This window comes from Pinus tabuliformis, chromosome 7 (genome assembly GCF_031772625.1).
Source record: "Pinus tabuliformis cultivar Carrire ecotype Pingquan chromosome 7, CPIR1, whole genome shotgun sequence".
NCBI lineage: Eukaryota > Viridiplantae > Streptophyta > Pinopsida > Pinales > Pinaceae > Pinus > Pinus tabuliformis.
This window is the reverse complement of record NC_142293.1, coordinates 931995153-932016513: the sequence shown is the minus strand read 5'-3', so window position 1 is coordinate 932016513 and position 21361 is coordinate 931995153.

Here is a 21361-nt window from a genome sequence, read left to right as displayed (position 1 = left end):
TTTATGTTGATAGATGTGTGATGTTGTTGAAAGTGAAAATCGTTGAAATGTATGGTTTAATGGAACTAGTGATGGAATATTATTTAGCTGCTAACTAAATTTGGTGTTTCGGATCAATATAAACCAAGGTGATGAAGATTATTTTCCTTTTTTTTTTTCTGGTTGGATAAGATATGTGTGTGTGTGTGTAAAACAAAATTGACAGACACCAAGATATGGTAAGAAAAAGAAACAATGAACAAAATATTTGAATAGTATTGTGTAAACAAAACCCAACAAGGCCCTAAAGAAGAGTTTTTTGGGAAGATGAAAGAAGAGGAAAATATTGAATTGATGGACACTCTTAGAAGCCTAAGAGCTGAGATAAGAAGTTGCAAGGAAGATAAAAAAATATTGTGAGAGAGCAAGAAGAAGTGAATGTCATATTAATGTAGAGTTTATTTGACTTGCAAAGATAAATATAGTAGGAGATTGGTACTAGCCATCAGGATAATTATAATCCTAAGGACATCTCACAAGAGATCCAAAAGCATGAGTTTGATAACTAGAAGTCAAAATGTAGCCAATCAAGAAAGAGGCATAAATATGTAGAGGGAGGAACAATTTGCTCAACACACCAAAAAGCGAATCAAACAACCTTGATAGATCATCATACTATGAAGATAGGCGACATTATCATTAAAGTAGGAGGAGGGATCCCATGCTAGAAGAATTCAAGAAGAAAAAAAACCCTACCTTTGATTGAAAATATATGAAATTTAAAGAGGCGTAGGCTTAGCTCTTTGGAATAAAGAAGTAGTTTATATTGTGTGATTTTTCTGAGAACGCGAAGGCTAGGGTAGTTGTCTTCATCTTAAAGTGAAAAGTTGATATATGGTGGGAGGATTTCAAGAACATTAAAGGCATCAGAGAGAAGGAGATGACATGGAGAAAGTTTGAAAAACACTTTTGAGCAAAGTACCTATCCAAGAAATATTATGACAGTAGAGCCACAAAACTATATGAACAAAAAATGGGGCATATGACACCTAAGGAGTACACCAGAAAATTCTTGGAACTACTAAGGTATTTTCCTTACATTAAGGATGACAATACTAATATCTAGAGGTATTTCAGTGGGTTACCATAAACATATTGAGATAGAATAGAATTTTATGAACCCAAGACTCCAGAGGATATTATTCAGAAGACAAAGCATTGTTATGAACAATCTAAGCGTAAGAATGAGGCACAGACTGACTAGAAGAAGAAAGCAAAAGGAGGAGGGTAGAGAGCATTAGGACATAAGCAAAGAGGAAAGGGTGGAAATTTTAATAACCTATTCATAGTGTTAAACATACCAATATTCAAATTGGTCTCCCCGATATGCAGTCCCAACTAGATCTCACATCTTTTGGTGTAGGAGCCCCATCCAGAATATGAGTCAATTGTCATCTACTTAAATATTTTCATTGGCTTTAGCATCTACAAGAGAGAGAATCACATATGTTCCTTTAAAAAGAAAGTAAGTGTGTCTGGTGAATGTTTGGTTGTAGGATCATCAAGGTTGTTCTACTACATAGGGAGGAGAAAGTGAGCCTCTAAGAGAGAGGTAATAGTACCACCTTAGAAGAGACACACACAAACAAGAAATATCCATCTAACATCGAGCGGAATAGTCCACACAGATGTGACGATCATTACAACCACTACAACACATTTTCAATATGATAAGTACTAAAATAACTTAAATAGTTCAACTACATTAGTACATGTGAAAGAAAACGTGAATCATAAACATTTACAAAACAATGTTAAAAATATTCATAATCCATGCATGAAAAACATGATATCCATCAAGCTTCAAATATTAAGTAAAAGTCCCAAGATCCATGAATACAATGAACATCACTTATTCTAATAGTGGAGCATTGGAGCCACTAATTGTGCCCCAAAAGTACTAACTTTGTCTCTCTGGTGCCTTATGGGAGAAGCCAAGGTGAAAATTACTTTGCTTGTATAATGAGGGTGTATAGATAACAAATGGGGTCATCTTTCACCACCCTATTTACTCTTAGACTACCCTCATTAATGTTTGACTTCCCTATGATTTTTCGACTCTTAGATGACCCTTCACATTTGGTACATGTTGGGACAGGGTCCCCTCAAGTCAAGTTTGTAATAAATTTTGTTATCTTTGTAAAGTCTCCACATTTTCAGGAAGTGGCGTAGCGGCCCGACAGACTTCTTCAACCAATTTTTGTGTGGTTGGGACTTCTACTCTGAGGCCCATGCTTCTTTGCATATGTTGCATTACCTTAAGCTTATTGTGCACTGACAGTGTCAGCTAACTTACCTCATCTTCGCATGGCTGTGTTCGGGAAGATATAATGGCTTCCTTGCGACGCAGCTCATCAATTTCTCTCTGGATGAGCTTGCCTTCTTGTAATCTAGTGAGCATTTGCACTAGTGCTAAGGTTTGAGCTATGGACCTGATTTAATCAAATTGTCTCTACTTCTCTCTGATGCCCGCTTCAATATTTTTTAGAGTTGGATCCTCTTGCAGCAAGGTCCATAATTGCATGGCCTATTTGAAGCACTGAGTGCATCCCTTGACTAAAGCTTCCAAGGTTGCCATCTCTTCTTTAATAGCAGCTTCGCGCTACTCTCTGACTTCTGGAGGGGTAGTGGATTGTAGCTTAAGTTGTAGCTCAAATATTTGCAGCTGCAACTTAAACTTGTATTTGCCAATTTTGGCATGTGACTCCTTTACTGTGGCAACTATCTTCTGAATCTTTTATGCAATGTCACTTCAGCCGGAATCTATAGATCCGGAAGCTCACTACACGATTGTGTAATAGCTTCTTCTAACAACTAACTTCGCGTCGTTCCTCCTACTTTTCATTAAGGACCTGCCCCTTTTCCTCAAAGATCTGTTGATTATTGGTTTTTACCACATTGAAGATCAACAGTGTGCATTGTTCCCGAATTCTGAGCTCGTCTAACACCACTTGGTGCAGCTCGTGCAAAGTTTGAATGGGAAGTGTGGCTAGATTCAGACTCAGATCCTTGATGTGTAGTAGGTGCACCCTGCCTTCAATTGACTCGACGCATAAGGACCCCTCCAGTACTTATATTGTGCAGAGATCCAGGGTCAATTCTGCTTCCAAGGCCACTGTGCTTGCTTATTTCAGGCTCGCTTGCTTCACACTCGCTTGTCCCACACTCACTTCAATGAGACCTATTTGGACTTGTAATTCTCACAGGCCCTATTGTACCTTACGTAGCATTTGTTGGTACTGCTCTTCAAAGTGTCCCCAAAGGTTCGTTGTTGCATTAGGGACTACATCCCCAATTTCATCTAGGTCCTCCTCTGTGAGGCCCTGTTGTAGCGACTACAAACACCCTCCAAAATTTTGCCTTGGCTTCATTTTGGAGCCTCCCTACCAACCTTCCACAGTAGAATGTCTTATCTTGTCAAGTACACTAGCTCTAGTGATTTTCTAGTAGATTTCCAGCCTGTGCATGATGGCTTGTTGCACCCCCCCACACGTTGTTTCTATAAACATGGTCTAGCTGTAGGCTGGACAACTACCTCAATAAATTTCATGAATTCTAGAGGGGAACTAGCCTTCCCTCCATAAATTGCACAATTTTTTCTAGCATCCTGTTGGGCTACAAAATTGGGCAAATCTGCCTATCACCCTTCACTGAAAAGATTGTGCAATTCCTCCAACAGGGTTGCTCGGCCCATAAATTGTGCAATTCTGGGTAGTAGTCAGCTGCTCAGCCCAGAAATTGCACAATCATTCTGGGTAGCCAGCCTAACTCCTTCCTAGAAATTAGCAATTGTTTCCCCTATCCTGAGCAGGCTGTTGCATGTGCCATTGATTTGACCGTTCCATCTGGGACTGAGAAAACTTGACTTGCATGTATCGGTTGTTTTTTTCCCCGAATAGAAAAAAGCAACATGAAAAAAGCATCCCTATATTTTAGGGAGATATTTTTAGCAGCTGGAGGTTACATGCAAAGATAGTTTTAGAATCTTTCCTCCAAGTGTCGCTTTTTCCTAGATTTGTGGCATGCACGTCATGAGCCTCAAACTTATTTATTCAATGCTTCAGAGCTCACTTATTCACATCGATCTTGGAGCTCTGACATCCCACAACACATCCAGGAGTCTTTGACACATCTAACTCAGCTATTCATGGGTAAGTCCTCTTAACTTGTCTTTTGCAACATTTCTATCGCTTTTTGTGTTTTCACTTGTGTGAGTGCTATTTGCTTGACTTTTGTGAACACTTGTTGTCGTTTACATGCATACTATCTTGTAAGCATCGTTTCAGTTTTGATTAGCATCTCACTGTTGTCACATGCATGAAACTGTTTTGCATGAATAGTCGTCGATTCGGTGACTCGCTTCACCCACATCCATGTTGTTTAGTTTTTTGAATATTTCATTCATTGTTTGCATGCATGATCATTCACTCCTACTTACACTCAGTATCACCATGCGTTCACTTTCACATTTTCTTTCAGTTTCCCATTGGCGGGTTTGGGCAGCCTTGGCCCAGACTCTGCCTCACCAAGACAACATTGCGCAATCTTGAGAGGGAAGGCTTTGTCTTCCTCTCAGGGAATGTGTATTTTTGCCCAATGACTATCCTCTAGTATTGCATTGGAAATTCTAAAGGACAGTATCTGCTGGCCGAGAAAATTACGTGATGTAATCACTAGACCTGTAGCCACTGCCAGTTGAAATTATGCATTGCACAGTTCTAGCAGCTAGCAGGCCAACCTAGATTTTTCATTGCATAATTCTAGTAGCCAACTAGCCTCCCATACTACCCATACTGCCTTTTGTGTAGTTCTAGAAGCTAGTCTCCCAGCCTCCCATGAAAAATTGCGCAATCCTTGCCAGCCAATCCTCAGGTGTGTTGCATGTCATTCCTCGGTTTGCTTTGGTTTTCGCTGATAGATTTCTTGCCATGCATGTCACTATGTCTCCAGATCTAGCAAGTGTTCGTCTACCTCTTAGAAATTCAGGAGCAATGGCCTCCAAGAGAGAAGGATGAAAGGAAACTGACCAAAGTGTAACTGGAGCAGCAGTTGAGCGAGTGTCCATATGTCTACTAATCTATGAAGACACCAGGTTGATTCTAGACAAGGACATCAAGCTAAAATGGCAAGAGGTCAATGATGCATTTGTAGGCACATTTCGGAAGACCTCGAAGACTACCAAGTCTATGTGAACATCCACAAGTCTGGCTTGTACCAGATTGCATGCAAGTATCCCGTGATCCCATGCACAGAGATGATACATTGGATCGTCTTGCACACTGATCCCGAGATGATGACATTAAGTAGTGTCAGCGACATGGAGATTGCTACCTTTAGGGCAAAGGATTATGATGAGATGTATCAGATGTCGAAGCCCATAATCACCATGGAGACAACCTTCAGCATATCGAGAAGCAATGCCAACTCTAGAGATATCTTGAAGAACTAAGTGAAGGAGCCAACTAAATTCAGGATGACATCCAACTAGGTCTACAAGACGAAGGTACTACAGAAGGTGTATCAATACTTGGTCAGCTTTGTATGTCATTTTTATGGCCAATAAAGAACAAAAACCTTCGCACAAAGTTGGGTGATTGCGTTGGACCAACTAGCCAGAGAAGGAAAATCATGCAACTGATCTGACATGTTGGCTCACTAGCTAAAGGAATTGGTAACAAGGGTTCGAAAGCCGCCCAAAGGTATGCAAGCAGAAATCTACATGTCGCTTAAATCTTGGATGCAATCTGTGCCCATAAGGATTTCCCGGGCTTGAAGTGGGCATGGACACCGACAAAGATATCTGTGAACACTTATTGTAAGATGTTGTCCAAATGCAGATTCAGAGGAGTTATCACATGACTGTCTAATCATTTTCTGACCTCGGTTTACAAGATGATATTCGAACGGGATCCACCCTGCATGTCGAAGGCAACAATTGAGGCACTGATCGACATAGCTGATTGGTATGCCTCACTCTCTAACACCTTCATACGGATGTACAGAGCGGAGAAGCCTTCGCAAGTTCTACAGAAGTTTTCCTTGGACAAACTCATCATGCAGGAAGTAGTATATCACATCTTGGCAGGGTTATCAGCTAGGTTGCACCAGAAGAAGAAGGCACCTTGGCCTACTCTTCCATTTCGGTTCAGGTTTTACGAGATACAGACTTTCAAGCATGTGGATTTCGAAGAAGAGGAGATGAAGAAATATCCATTCAACGCCCGAAGTTACAATCCATATGACCCACATTGTCTTGTGAAATACCACTACACGAGAGTGCAGTTTAACTGTATCCACATTGCATGTCATTAGGCGGAGGAAGACCCATGGAGATATTGTCACAACTTCTGCAGACCCAATGAACCAATCGACTTCCTTGTGGAATGGTTAGCGAATCAGTGTGAAGTAGCATCCTGGAGAGCACCAGAAGCAGTAGAAGTAGAGGTAAACATACTAGTGTGTGACAAGGGGAAAATGAAGATTGTTGACAACATGGAGGAAGAGAAAAGCTACAAGTTACGAGCAGACCCACTTGTGTAGAAAGCAGCTTTGGCAATAGAGGCAAAGAAGCAACAGTGCGACAAGAGAAACACGCAAAGGTAGAGAGAGAAATGGAGAATGGAGGAAACATAGAAGGAGTTGCGTGAGTTGAAGGAGCAACTTTAGAAGGAACATGTGTTATGAAACCAACTCAAGAAAAGATAGAAGAGATAGGTCAACACCTTAGAATTCAGCCTCTTCGAGGGGGTAACCTCCTTTACATTCATAAATGAACAATTCTTTGATGATTCAAATGACAAAACCTCATTTCTATATATAGGAGTCTAAGGAGTCACAATATAATCCAACCGACCTAAAAATAATAATATAAAGCCACAAAAATAACAATAGAGGGATTCTATGGGGCACAGAAATAACAATATGGGGGTAATAGGGGTACAACAATATAAATAAGGGGTATAACTATAATAGTAATGGGGTAATCACTAGTATTATAGGGACCCAACATGCCCCTCTCCTTCAAAAAGTGTTGTCCTCAACGTTTGAGTAATTCTGGATACTTCTGCATAAAATTCTCATCCTCCCATGTGGAATCTTCAGCGGATAAGTTCTTCCACTTGATAAGATACTCTGAAATTGATTGATTTCGTAGCTGTCGAGTTCTTGTTTCTGTGACTGCTTCCGGTTCCAATATAATTTTCCCTTCCTCGTCAAGTTCTGGCAATATTGTTTGAATTGGGAGCTTTTCGCCTATAACCTTCTTTAAACATGAAACATGGAAAACTGGGTGCAATCGAGAAGCTGCAGGAAGCTCCAATTTGTATGCCATAGTACCAATCTTTTTTAACACCTTGTACGGACCATAATGCTTTGGTGATAGTTTATTATCCTTCTTAGCTTGCTTTAGGGACATTTGCTTATATGGTTGTAGCCGTAGGAATACCCAATCACCTACATCAAAACTTCTTTCACTGCGATGTTGATCTGCCTGTTGTTTCATTCTATTTTGTGCCAACACGAGGTTATCCTTTAAGAGTTGGAGGACTTGTTGTTGATGTTCGATGTGATGTTCCACTGCCTGAACCTTAGAATTTTCTCTTAAATATGATGTGATGGATGGTGGTTGATACCCATAAAGTGCCATAAATGGGGTCATTTTTGTTGCTGTATGGAAGGAAGTGTTATACCACCATTCAGCCAGAGGCAACCATTTGACCCATTGTGTCTGTTTATCAGATACAAAGCAACGAAGATATCCTTCCAAACATTTGTTTACTATCTCAGTTTGCCCATCAGATTGAGGATGATAAGATGAGCTATGAGCTAACTGAGTACCAAGACAAGAAAATAATTCTGTCCAAAAATTTCCAGTGAAAATGGGATCTCTATCACTTACAATAATCTTTGGGTTTCCATGTAGCTTTTGAACTGTTTCCATAAATGCAGTAGAAACTGTACTGGCTTTAAATGGGTGTGATAATGCACAAAAGTGTGCATACTTGGTAAGTCTGTCAACTACCACCATGATGACACTCTTTCCCTCAGACTTGGGTAAACCTGTGATAAAATCCATTGAAACCTCCTCCCAACGTTGGCTTGGAATGGATAAAGGTTGTAATAGACCCGGTGTCTTAATTGTTTCAACTTTATTTTGTTGGCAAACCAAACATTCCACCACAAACTTTTGAATATCTGATTTAAGGCCATCCCAAAAAAATTCCTTCTTAACCCTGTGGTAAGTTTTTAAAAATCCTGAGTGCCCTCCTAAGGGAGAAGTGTGCAATTCCATAAGAATCTTTTGTTTTAGCTGGGAATTCTTACAGAGGTATAAGCGATCTTTGTACCATAACGAATCATTTTGCCAGCTAAATGTATCAGAAGTACTGGAATCTTGTTGTAGCTTTCGAATAAGTGCCCACACTTCTTCGTCATTCTTCCATTCCTCCCTTGCTTTATTTATCCAATTGGTTGGATAATAGAAATGGCACACAACAATGCTTCCACATCCTCATCCTTTCTTGAGAGTGCATCTGCCACCACATTTTGCTTCCCTTTTTTGTAGATGATTTCAAAGTCATAACCCAACATCTTTGTGACCCACTTTTGTTGCTCTTCAGAGGATAATCTTTGTTCTAAAAAGTATTTAAGGCTATCATGATCCGTTTTTACCTTGAAGTGTCTTCCCATTAGGTAGGGTCGCCATTTCTTAAGTGCATGGAGTATTGCCAACATTTCCTTCTCATAAATAGCTTTTCTTAAAAACTTTCCCTTGATTGGACGACTTTCAAAAGCAATGGGTCTTTCATCTTGCATTAGAACAACACCAATTCCATTTCCTGAAGCATCACATTCCACAATAAAGGTTTTTGTGAAGTCCGGTGTAGCTAAGATTGGTGCTTGGCACATTGCCTCTTTAAGATGTTCAAAGGCCTTTGTTGCTTCCAGAGTCCATGAAAATGAATCTTTCTTCAATAATGTTGTTAGAGGTGCTGCTATTCTCCCATAATTCTTAACAAACTTGCGATAATACCCTGTCAACCCAAGAAATCCTCGCAGATGCTTTATGGATGTGGGGATTTTCCATTCCTTAATGGCTTTAATTTTGCTAGGGTCTACCTTAACTCCTTCATGAGATACAATATGACCCAAATATTCCACCTCCTGGACTCCAAAGAAACATTTGGATCTTTTTGCATATAATTGTTTCTCCTCCAATAGTTGTAGCACCCTGTCAACATGTTCAACATGATCCTTCCAAGACTTGTTGTAGATTAGTATATCATCAAAAAATACTAACACAAATTTTCTAAGGAATGGTTTGAAAATTGAATTCATCAAACCTTGAAATGTTGAAGGTGCATTGGTAAGGCCAAAAGGCATGACCAAAAATTCATAATGACCCTCATGAGTTCTAAATGTCGTTTTCAGAATGTCTTCAATCTTCATTCTGATTTGATGATATCCTGAACGAAGATCCAACTTGGTGAAGTAAATTGATCCATGCAATTCATCCAGTAATTCATCAATGACAGGAATGGGGAACTTATCTTTAATAGTGAGCTTGTTGAGCTCCCTATAATCTGGACACATGCGCCATGATCCATCCTTCTTGTGCACCAATACTACTAGAGCTGAGAAAGAACTTTGACTCGGTTGAATTATACCAGCCTCTAGCATTTCTGCAACCATACGTTCAATTTCACTTTTTTGGACATAGGGATATCTGTACGGCCTGATGTTTGGAGGAACACTTCCTGGAATCAGATGAATAGCATGATCATGATCACGCATAGGTGGGAGACCTTTGGGAGTCTCAAATACCTTGGAATGATTGTCCAGGACTTTTTGGAGATCTGGAGAAATAGATGATTCCAATGTGGAAACATCTAGCGAACATAATTGTGCAATTACACCTTTGCTCCTTTTTTAGAAGCTTTGTCATGCCATTAGAGCTGATTATCTTTCCTGGTTTCCCTGCAATACCCCTTAATTCAACTTCCTTTCCTTCCGTAGAAAATTTGATGAAAAGTTCTTGAAAATTAAAAGCTATTGTACCCAAGGATTGTAGCCATTGGACTCCTAGTACAACATCGACACCTCCCATTGGAATGGAAAGCATTGGGCTAGTCAATACATATTCTCCCATGGATAGCTTGATATTATGGCACTTTCCAGAGCAATTTATTGTTCCTCCATTTGCAATCATCACTTGACACTCTGGTGCTGGATATAGGAAGCAATTCAATTCTTTTGCTACCCTACAATGAATAAAATTGTGGGTGCTTCCTGAATCAATCAACACTATTACCTTTTTCTTCTTGATTTGTCCTTCTATCTTGATGGTTTGAGGAGTGGTAATTCCCACCAATGCATTACGAAATATGGTTGGATTTATTTTTTCTTCATCTAGGCTTTGTTCCTGGAACATAGCCTCTTCTTTTGACCTTTCTTGCTCCTTTTCTTCTTCCTCTTCACAGTCTATGTAGAATAATTTCTTCTCAGCACACTTATGACCTTTTGTGTATTTGCTATCACAATTGTAACAAAGCCCTTTTGCTCTTTTTTCTTCCAATTTTTGTGGTGTCAACCTTGTAGGTTGTGGAAGACTAGGAGCAACAACACTTCCGTCTTTATAGTTGTGAGTGGTATGCTTCCTAGTTGCCATAATTTTGCTTTCCATTTCTTTTGCTAACCTGAATGCCTTCTCTAATGAATCAGGTTCCCAAAGGCGAACATCATGTTGGATATTATCCTTTAAATACCCTATGAACACATCAATCCTATGCTCCTCTGGAATATCTTTTACCCTTATGTTCAATTTTTGGAACTCCTCAATGTGCTCCATTATTGAACCCTTTTGTTTGAGACTTATCAATTGGCTAAAAAAAGTGTTGCTTTTTGTATCCTCATAATGTGCTATCAATTCTTTCGTAAAAATTGCTCAAGTGATAAATTGTTTACGAGAACAAAGCCATTGATACCATACAAACTGGTTTGGTTCCAAATATACAGTTGCCATACGTACCTTTTGTGCGTTTTGCACATTATTGAGATCGAAGAATTGCTCCATCTGTAATATCCATGTGCCGGGATCCTTGCCATCAAACTTCCTCATATCGATTTTTGGAATATGGTGATTCTTAGATCCAACATTAGCGTCTATGGAATCATGATTAACATTTCTTTTGTTCTCATCATGAGTTTCCTTTACTACCTTTTCACCATTAGTAAGTATTTCTTGTAGAAATTTTGTCAAATCTGTCTTCAAATCTGCCATGCCTGTCTTCAAATTTGTGTTCAAATCTATCTTAAAATTGTCCATCTTAGCTTCCATGACATTCATCTTAGCTTCCATGCCATTTATCTTAGCTTCCACGCCATTTATCTTAGCATCTGTTAACTTTTGTGAGCATGACATTTGTTGCACTTGTTCTTGTAATTTTGATATATCATGTAGCATTTCTTCATCTTCTTCATGAGTCATGCTAGAGATTTCAGGTTACTTACTAGGTGTTTGCATTTTCTTTCCTCGGGGCATCAGTTACCGATAATAATGCTCTACTATGCCCTTTGAATTCCTTCAAAATAAATCTTCAAACCAAGCTTAAGCAAAAATTTAAAAAAATCTACACACCTTTTTTCACTTTGTAGGAGCTCGATATTGCCTCTGATGTATCTCTGTACTTTCCAATCATCTAGTTCTGAATTTGTGATCTGTGGTAGCTCTCTGTGTCCTCTTTCCAATGCCATCATTCTGATCCAAATTGGATTCTCCAAGAAAGAGTTATGCACAATCCCCCAAGATGACCTGATTATAGACCTTTCCAGAAGAGCGAAGTTGTATGAAGTGCCACGTGTACAATTTTCGATATTTTGTTCTGAAAAAGAAATAAAAGAAACTTCAGTCCGTCCTCTTTCTATACCTTCTTATGAAATTTCAATCTGATTCCCAGAGAGAAAGTTATGACAATTTTCCTCAGGTCACCTGTTTTGAATGTAATTCAGGAGTCTGCAAAAAGACCAACTTCCTCAGATAATATCTCCGAAAATGTCGCGCAAAAATCTCTGAAATTCGGACCCAAGGTTCAGCGCGATTTCTTCTCAAATGGGTTTGTTTTGCGACTTCTGAAACGTCACAGAAAAAACGTTATAGCGAAAATGCCACGATGACCTGTTTGGAGCAGCGAAACCCTAGAATCCAAAGCTCTGATACCAAATGTTATGAAACCAGCTCAAGAAAAGATGGAAGAGATAGGTCAACACCTTAGAATTCAGCCTCTTCGAGGGGGCAACCTCCTTTACATTCATAAATGAACAATTCTTTGATGATTCAAATGACAAAACCTCCTTTCTATATATAGGAGTCTAAGGAGTCACAATATAATCCAGCCGACCTAACAATAATAACATAAAGCCACAAAAATAACAATAGAGGGATTCTATGGGGCACAGAAATAACAATATGGGGGTAATAGGGGCACAACAATATAAATAAGGGGTATAACTATAATAGTAATGGGGTAATCACTAGTATTATAGGGACCCAACAACATGATTTGCACATACATGAGAATGAAGCATAGCAGGAACAGGTACAATAAGGGGCACAACTTGTACAGACAGATTAAACTGCACTCATACATGTAGTAGAGTCATCATAATAGCTGGTATCAAGCAGATAGGGTGAACCATTGCAGGAGCAGAACTTCACTAAGGAGATAGAGAAACCACTTGAATAGACAAAAATGGAGCAACAAGAGTTAGAAAAAGATATCGACCTCATGCCTCACCATCAAGAGGTTGATCCACTAGCTTCACCAAATCCAAAAGAGGAGAAACTCCCAAGCGACCAAGGAGACACTGAGATCCTTGGATATCAGCAGGAAGGAGAGATGCACAACATCTCATTTGACGAGTCTCAACATAGAGTTGTGAAATCTCACAGAGTGTCGACTCTGGATGATCATACATCTCCTACATAGTTTGAGGAATGAGTTATTGTGTTTGACATGCGCAAACATCTAGTAGCATTGGGTGATGCTACCAGAGCATATGCTGAAGCCACTAGCTTGAGTGTTTGCTTCCTGATAGCTGAGAATGAGTGAATGGCTAAGGAGCTACAGATGGCCAAGAAGGGAGGAGAATTGGTTACAACATTTGCCCGAGTAGAATTGAAGAATCCAATACTGGATGAAGTATTGTCCCTTGACACAATCATGTGGGTGTTGTATTCCAAGTTCGGTACTGTGCATAAGGCAGTCTTCCATCTCAACGATTGGTAGTAGCGATGTGATAGAAGAGCACGTATGCTGTCGAATGTGCATTCTGTTGTTGATTACATGCAAACATGGACGATGAGATACAAGGGAGCCCCGATTCACTTACCTAAGATGATGAAGTCCAGAGATGTCGAGCTAAAGGTATGCATCTGGAGTCAAATCTAGAACTATGAAGATCTCCCTCAGCTCATCACTAGTCTACATTCTTCCCATGCACATGTATTCAAAAGTATGGATGTTGTTTTGCACCCACATGTGATCCCATCTATTAGGACACTCACCTAGGTGAAGACAAAGGCACAGGTCCGACTAGAGCTCGACTCATACTTTGACGAGTTGATGCGCCTAGCCACTAGCTCAGACTTGTCAATCAATGCAGACACCATGCACAAGTATGTTGTTGGTCCGACTGCACTCAAGACAATGATGTGCATGCTATCAAACGAGTTTGACAGAGGAACCTGAGCAGTGTACCCGGATGCTATGGAGGCAAGAGTTCATTTCCAGAAAGATGTCACCTTAGAGTACACGGGCACCATCGTAGACTATCGAGCTTGGCATTAGCTCGCTACTTTTTACCACCGTGATGATGTTGAAGAGATGGTCTTCCAATAATTGTCTGAGTCATAGTGATTTCTTGCATGAATTGCTCAAGACATTTTGTATCACATGGGTACATGTGCATTGTAATGTAAAGTCTTGTCAATTGTAAGTTCAAGTGTCGATAGTTGGATGTAATAATCATAGAGTAGATGAAGATTCATGAGGGTAGATGAATTTTCACAAAGGGGAATGTCAAGGACCACCCACCCTTCACTATATATTGTCCCTCATAACTCATTCTAGAGGCTTTTGGTCAGCCAAGTTTCTAATAGGACTATCTTAGAGAGAGCTTGGACAGTATTGTAATGAGCCTTGGCTTCTCCACTACGCAGAGCTAGTATATCTCTTTGGAGGAGCAGGCGGTAGTGACAGTAACATTTTGTTGTAGGAACTAGTGGTTGGACATGGATGTATTGTATGACTAGAACTTACACTTCTTAATATAACATAGCCAGCATGTTTCAAGCATATATTGTATTGTATTTCAACTATTTGTTTACTCGAAATGATATATGTATATGTTTTCTTACACATGCATGTGTAGCTATTTTTCATATATGTATGTATGAATCTTTCTAAAATGTGACGATATTTTAACCATCACTTTGGATTGCTAGCTTACATTCCTTCCATGTTGTGATGCATCTTTGCTCATGTGTTCCCTTATTAACTGCGTGCCTTCACATGTTTCAAAGGGGTGCACTCACCTCATGCCTCGTGTGTTAGAACTGCTCATGCACCTTCCTTGACTTACTGCATATGTCACGCCCTTGCTACCAAAAGGGAAATCTTCATTGCCTCTGTGTGAAACTGCGGTCAAGGCATTACCGTACAACCCACTGCTAGGACTCCTAGACCAAATAGTCTGAGATCTAATTGGGACTTCTTAGCTGGGAGATCCCCTAACATGTTGGCAGGACCAGCACCATCAAAATTTCTGGTGCTAGAAGGAGGGACAGATTACAAGCTATGTCCTCTCATCCTGTTTTGAACCTTTGCACATCTATCATGGAGTCTTGCACTCTCAACCTTCCATGATGTTTTTTGCATGTCGAACTTGTCCACATCACAAGGGAGTTTTTTAATCTCTTGTCTACATACATGTATGAAGGTGAAGGCTAAGTGGCTTGGCCTGTGTTCTTACATGAATTCCTTGCCATGCTTGATGCAGAATATGGATGCTCCAACGAATAGGCTAGTCTGCTGCTTGCATACACACTTCGCAAATCCCCACGTCGGTAGTTGTGCAGCCTACTAGCTGAAATCGTGCACTCACTTGAGCACTTCTATGATATCATCGAAGATAATTTCCATCATTTCGATCCATAACACCTTGACCACAAATTGTTACAACAATGGAAGGCTCCGCATGAATCGCTTGATGATTTTTGGCAGTGCTTCCGTGTTTTGCATTTTCAAGCTCCGAGAAGCCAGATGAAGTTTCAATATCTCATTGACAGATTTGAGTAATGCCTTATCAAATCTATCAGTCCCAAGAAGAAGTATGGGCCCAAGCCTTGCTCAGCATACTTCAGTGGTGGAGTTGTGAAATCACATATGGATACAACCACTGTCATAAATGGTTTTTCAACATCCCCTCATCTAACATCTCCATCACTGAAGAGTGATGTGGGAGAATAGGCACACACATATGTTCAACTGCCACATCCTCCCAACATCACTTCGCTTAATTTTGTGCAGATTTTGTTGTGAGTCCATCGAGTTGTCATATACATTCTATATCACAACCTCCATCTTCATACTCAGATGATAATCCAGATGATATTGTCTTGTGTTCTTCCTTTCTGGACTCTACACTTGTTGTGAATGAGGATCAAGCCATCGACGAAGTTGGTGTTGCACAACAAACATGTAATTTCATTAATGAAAAGTATGACTGGGAGCTTGAGCATAAATGTTTGGTGAATGATGACTCCCTTCTATCCAAGCCTCCTCCATTCTTTCCTAACATCTTTGGGGAATGTGTCATCCATGATTTTGCATGTGTATTTTCATCTATGGATGCACCCATTGTTGATCACTCGCAAGGCACACCAGACGTCAGTCCATCATCCGACAGTGGAGAGGATAAATTATACATTGAAAATCCAATTGATCTTTCATATGCCTTTTCCAGAAACATAGAGGATGAATTTGTCCACTTCTCATCTACCCCTCTGTTTTATTTATAAAATCATGAGGATGTTGATGAAATCGTTGTTTTTTCTGATCGTAACTATCGTGATCCATTTACTCTCGTATTTGATCACGATGATGATTCTATCACAATTGATTTTTTGAAGCCACCTGCTTATGATGATCTATCTGATGACAAAGTTGAAACACCCCAGACTATCGAGGCACTTCAACCCGAGCTGATGGTTATGTCTAGTCCTTGCTATCCTGAGGTTGGTTTCGCTTCTGATTAAGAAATTGTTCAATCACTCGAGGCTCGTCATCACTCATTTGTATGCATTGAAGATCAATCTCACACACAGATCATGCTTCCCCCACTTGAACTGCACAATCCCATCGCTCATGCATTGGATGAATCTTACATTGCAAGCACACGTGCACGACGCAAGTTGTATTTGTTTCTTTTGTTTGCTTGCATATCACAATCAAGAGTATGCATATGCTTCAAATCTGCACACAGTGTCAAACAACACCGTAATAAGTCCACGAACTACATGTCATGTACTTGCACTCATTTATGTCTAGGGGACACATTTAAACATGATGTATGTTTTTCTTCATTGTTATATCTTTCTTGTTTGTTGGTTCGCACAACCGAGTTGGTCGTGGACCATGCCTTCACTAACATGGGTCAACCAATGCACCACTAGCTGCATTTGAAATATCACTTCATGTGATCAGGCCCATGCACCATTAGCTTACGAGTTGGAGTAGTATTTTTTTTAGTTTGTTTTCTTGCATGCCTATTTTCTTTCTTTCTTTGTATTTTTTTTGTCTTCTTGCTTTTTTTCTTACTCACTTTGCTTTCACATTTACTTCTGCTTTCTCTTTGCTTTGTTTTTTGGTTGCTTGTTTTTATTTCTAGGTTAGTTTCACATGAAACCGTGCGCCACTCTTGAAACTAGTTGGGTAACGTACAAGAGGCCTTGTGCAGCTATCACTACTTGGTTATTTGTCATCCTTCCTCTATGTGAAGAGCTTGTTACTTTTGGTCCATGATACATCGGTGGAAAATACGTACTGTTCGAAGTGAACCTTGGTGAAAACACAACGCTTGTGCACTAACTAGTATCACCTACTCTATTTAGTTGTTTTTGGGTTAACCCTTGTCAGCTCAGTCAATTAGAGTAAGTTGAGGGAGAAAACCTTCACAGGCACGTTAGAGGTATATAATAAACTACTTCTCTAAAGGAACAACCTCTTCTACTCTCAATAAGTTTGGATCCCTCTTCCGCCTTCAAAATGAATAAGTGCTATGCATAGTTATGAAAATGAAAAACGAAAAAATGAAAAGTGAAAAATTTAAAAATGAAAAATGAATAAGGCGAAAGAAGAGAAAGGCTTCCTTCACTGAGAGGTGATGCAAGTAACTCCATCGAGGTACTAACCAGGCTCGTTGGTAGCAGAGTAATTCTTGTGTTCCTATGTGACTCCACCAAGGTAGTATCCAAGCCTACTGGCAGCAGAGCAACACCATAGATGAAACTAAGACTCTGACAACTATAATGCTTGTGCACCAATATGCCCCTCAACCCCAATCGAAAAAAATGTGTTTCCTTGGCTTGGAATGTGTGTCAATCGACCAATATCTTGGCAGATGCTACATCCTACAATCAAGCTAGTGTGAAAACAAAGACGAACTAAGAAATGAACTGTGAGGCCAGGCAGTAACTCCAATAGGCAGTAAAACCGATTCAATTTATTTCATTAGGTATGCTATTGTTATATACAAAAGGGTGTGACTACTCAGTTCATCTCCTGATGACTGTTCACATTCCTAATTTAACTATTTACATAAATTCACCCAATCATGAGGATTAGGTGTCAACATTCCCACCCTTAATCTGAAGGGATGTTGGTGAGTCCAAGCATCATTCTAAATCTTTCAAGCTTTTCTCTTCCAAGTGCTTTGGTGAAGATGTCTGCAATTTGCTCATTTGTGGAACAATGACGAAGATGGATTGTTTTGGCCTCAACATGATGTCAGATCCTATGATATTCAGTATTGATGTGCTTTGTTCGATCATGGAACTTTGGGTTCTTGGCCAACTTTATTGCAGAGGTGTTGTCAATCATGAGTGGAGTTGATTGTACTTGTTTTACCTAAAAATCTTCAAGAATTTTCCTGAGCCACACAATTTCTTTTGTTGCTTCAGCTGCTGCCACGTATTATGCTTCTATTGTGGAATCTACTGGAACTGATTGTTTGCATGATCTCTAGGAGAAAGCTCCTGATCCAAGACTCATAGCATATCCTGAAGTAGATACCCCAGTTTCTTTGTCTCCATCGAAGTATGAATCAAAGTATCCGATCAAACTGAAGTCATCCACCTGTGTGTACTTGATTCCAAAGTCTTGAGTTCCCTTCAAGTACTTTAGAACTCTTTTTGCAGCAGACCAATGTCCCTCACAAGGCTTTTGCATAAACCTGGAGAGGATTCCAACAGCAAATGAAATGTCTGGTCTGGTAGTAGTAAGGTATTTGAGACTTCCTACAAGCTTTCTATACTTTGTTTCATCCTCAAAATCCTTTCCTTCAATAGATGTGAGCTTTAAGTTTTGTTCCATTGGAGTAGTAAGAGGATTGCACTCTGTCATGCCAAATCTATTTAACAAATCTCCAATGTATTTCTTTTAAGAAAGGAATATGGACTTTGGATGTTGGGTTACTTCAATGCCAAGATAGTAATGAACATAGCCTAGGTCAGTCATTTCAAAACTTTTCCCCAATTCCTTCTTTATGGATGCAATGTAGCTTTCATTGTTCCCTGTCATTAAAAGATCATCTACATATACCACAATATATACAACTATTTTGCCAACTTTCTTGACAAATAAAGTTGCATCATCAATATCAAAATGATTGAAGTTGAGTTTCAAAAGATGCTCAGTTAGTTTTTCATACCAGGCTCGCGGTGCTTGTTTGAGGCCATACAAGGAATTCACAAGTTTGCATACTTTATGTTCATGTCCTTTCGCAGCAAATCCTTCAGGCTGGGACATAAAAAAATTCTCTTTTAGATCTCCATTCAAGAAGGCAGTTTTTACATCCATTTGATGGACTTTCCAACCGTTTTGAGCTACTAGTGCAAAGAGTGTCCGGATGGTGGCCCATTTTGTTGTGGGGCAAAAGGTTTCCTCATAATCGACCCCTTCCTTCTGTGCAAAACCTTTTTCCACAAGCCTAGCTTTGTGCTTTTCAAGTGAGCCATCAACTTTGTACTTGTTCTTGTAGACCCACTTGCAGCCAATTGGTTTGGTTCCAAATGGAGGATCAACTAGCTTCCAAGTGCCATTCTTTATGAGGGAATCATACTCCTTTTGCATCGCTTCTTTCCATTCATCATGAGAAGTAGATTCTTTAAAGGAAGTTGGTTCAAAATCTGTAGACAAGTTCAATTCACAATCATAAGAAACATCCATATCAACAGGTGAATTAGAGACATCTATATCACCTCCATTTTTTCGGTTTGAATTTCTGGTTCCTGTTTTTCCAATTTCATCAGGACGAACACTTTCAAGTGTCTTCGTCAGCCACTTTGGGGGACCTTTCTGAGATGGTCCAAGCTACTCTGTTGATTGAGTTGGGACTGAATCAAGATTGAGTCTCCCAATTCTATCAATTACATCACTTAAAGCATCATCCATTGTTGGAGTTTCATTCGGGGGAGAGTGTTCTTCGGAAGAAGATTTCACATGTTGATCTAGAATAGGAATCCCCCCTTCAAGATGTGGAATTTGATTATCAAATTCTTGAAATGATTTTTCTTTTGCAAATCTATCCAAGCGATCAAGTTGCTGCTCAACAACATTGTCAGATTTGGATGATTCAAGAAAAATTACATCTCTAAATACAACAAATTTTTTATTTACTTCATCATAGAGGTGGTATGCTTTGGAGGTTTTTGAATACCCCAAGAAGATACACTTACGACTTCTAGCACCAAGTTTGTTTCTATGTACCTTTGGTATCAAAGCATAACAGGTGGAACCAAAGACCCTGAGATGTTTTATCGAAGGAACATGTCCATACCACAATTCATAAGGAGTCTTGTTTCTTGTAGCATTAGATGGACATCCATTCTTTATATATGCAGCACATAGAACAACATCAGCCCAAAACATTATCTTTACATTTTTGAAGAAAAGCATGGATCCTACCATATTCAAGATTGTTCTATTCATTCTTTCAGCTACACGATTATGTTGGGGATTATAAGGCACAATTGTTTGATGTTTGATCCCATGTTGGCGAAGATAGCTTTAAAATTCATTTGATGTATATTCTTTTCCATTATTAGTGTGAATAGACCCAATATGAGATTGTGCATCATTTTCAATCCATTTATGAAAATTCTTGAATGTTTGGAAAGCATCAGATTTGTTCTTCAATAAATAAACCCAACACATTCTGGTGTAGTCATCAATAAATGTCATGATATATTTATTTCCATTTGCAGAAGGGACAGACATTGGACCACATAAATCTAAATGAATAAGTTCAAGCTTCCTATGTGCTCTTGAATGTGAATCATGAAAAGATTGTTTGCTATGCTTTCTTAGAATGCAAGCATCACATTGGTTAAGTTTTCTAGGAATTGTAGGCAAACCAGAAACACCATTTTTCTTCAATAAGCGGAGACTGTCATAGTTTAAATGTCCAAATCTAGCATGCCATAATAAACTTGATGGAAGTGTACCTTCTTCATGATGAGAAATATATTAGAAATGTTGTGCATGAGCAGAGGTTCCTTGTAGTTTAAGAAGCATTTCTTCTTCTATTCCCCTCATGACAAGTGGGTGGTCAGATGCTTTTCTTACCTCAAGCTTGCCATCAAACATATGAATGGAGTGACCTTGCTGGCGGATGTGGACCAACGACGGCAAGTTTCTCTTGAGCTGTGGGAGATATAGAACATGATCCAGAAGAAAGTCTGGAAGACCAGGCAGTTTAAGCCTGATTGTGCCAAGCCCTGATGGCTTGATTTTTGATTGACTACAAAGTATACTGCTCCATCAACATTGTCAATGAAATCTTCAAAAAAATCTTTTCTATGAGTCATGTGACAGGTTGCTCCTGAATCAAGCAACCAATCATTTTTCCAAGAAGCAAGTGAAGCATTAAAGAAATCTTCATTTACTCCAATGTTACATTGTGCCTCAACATAATGAGCGGATTCAGGTGCTTTACCTTTGTCTGTATCATTAGTTTTACCTTTCTGTTGGTTTATTTTATTCTCACT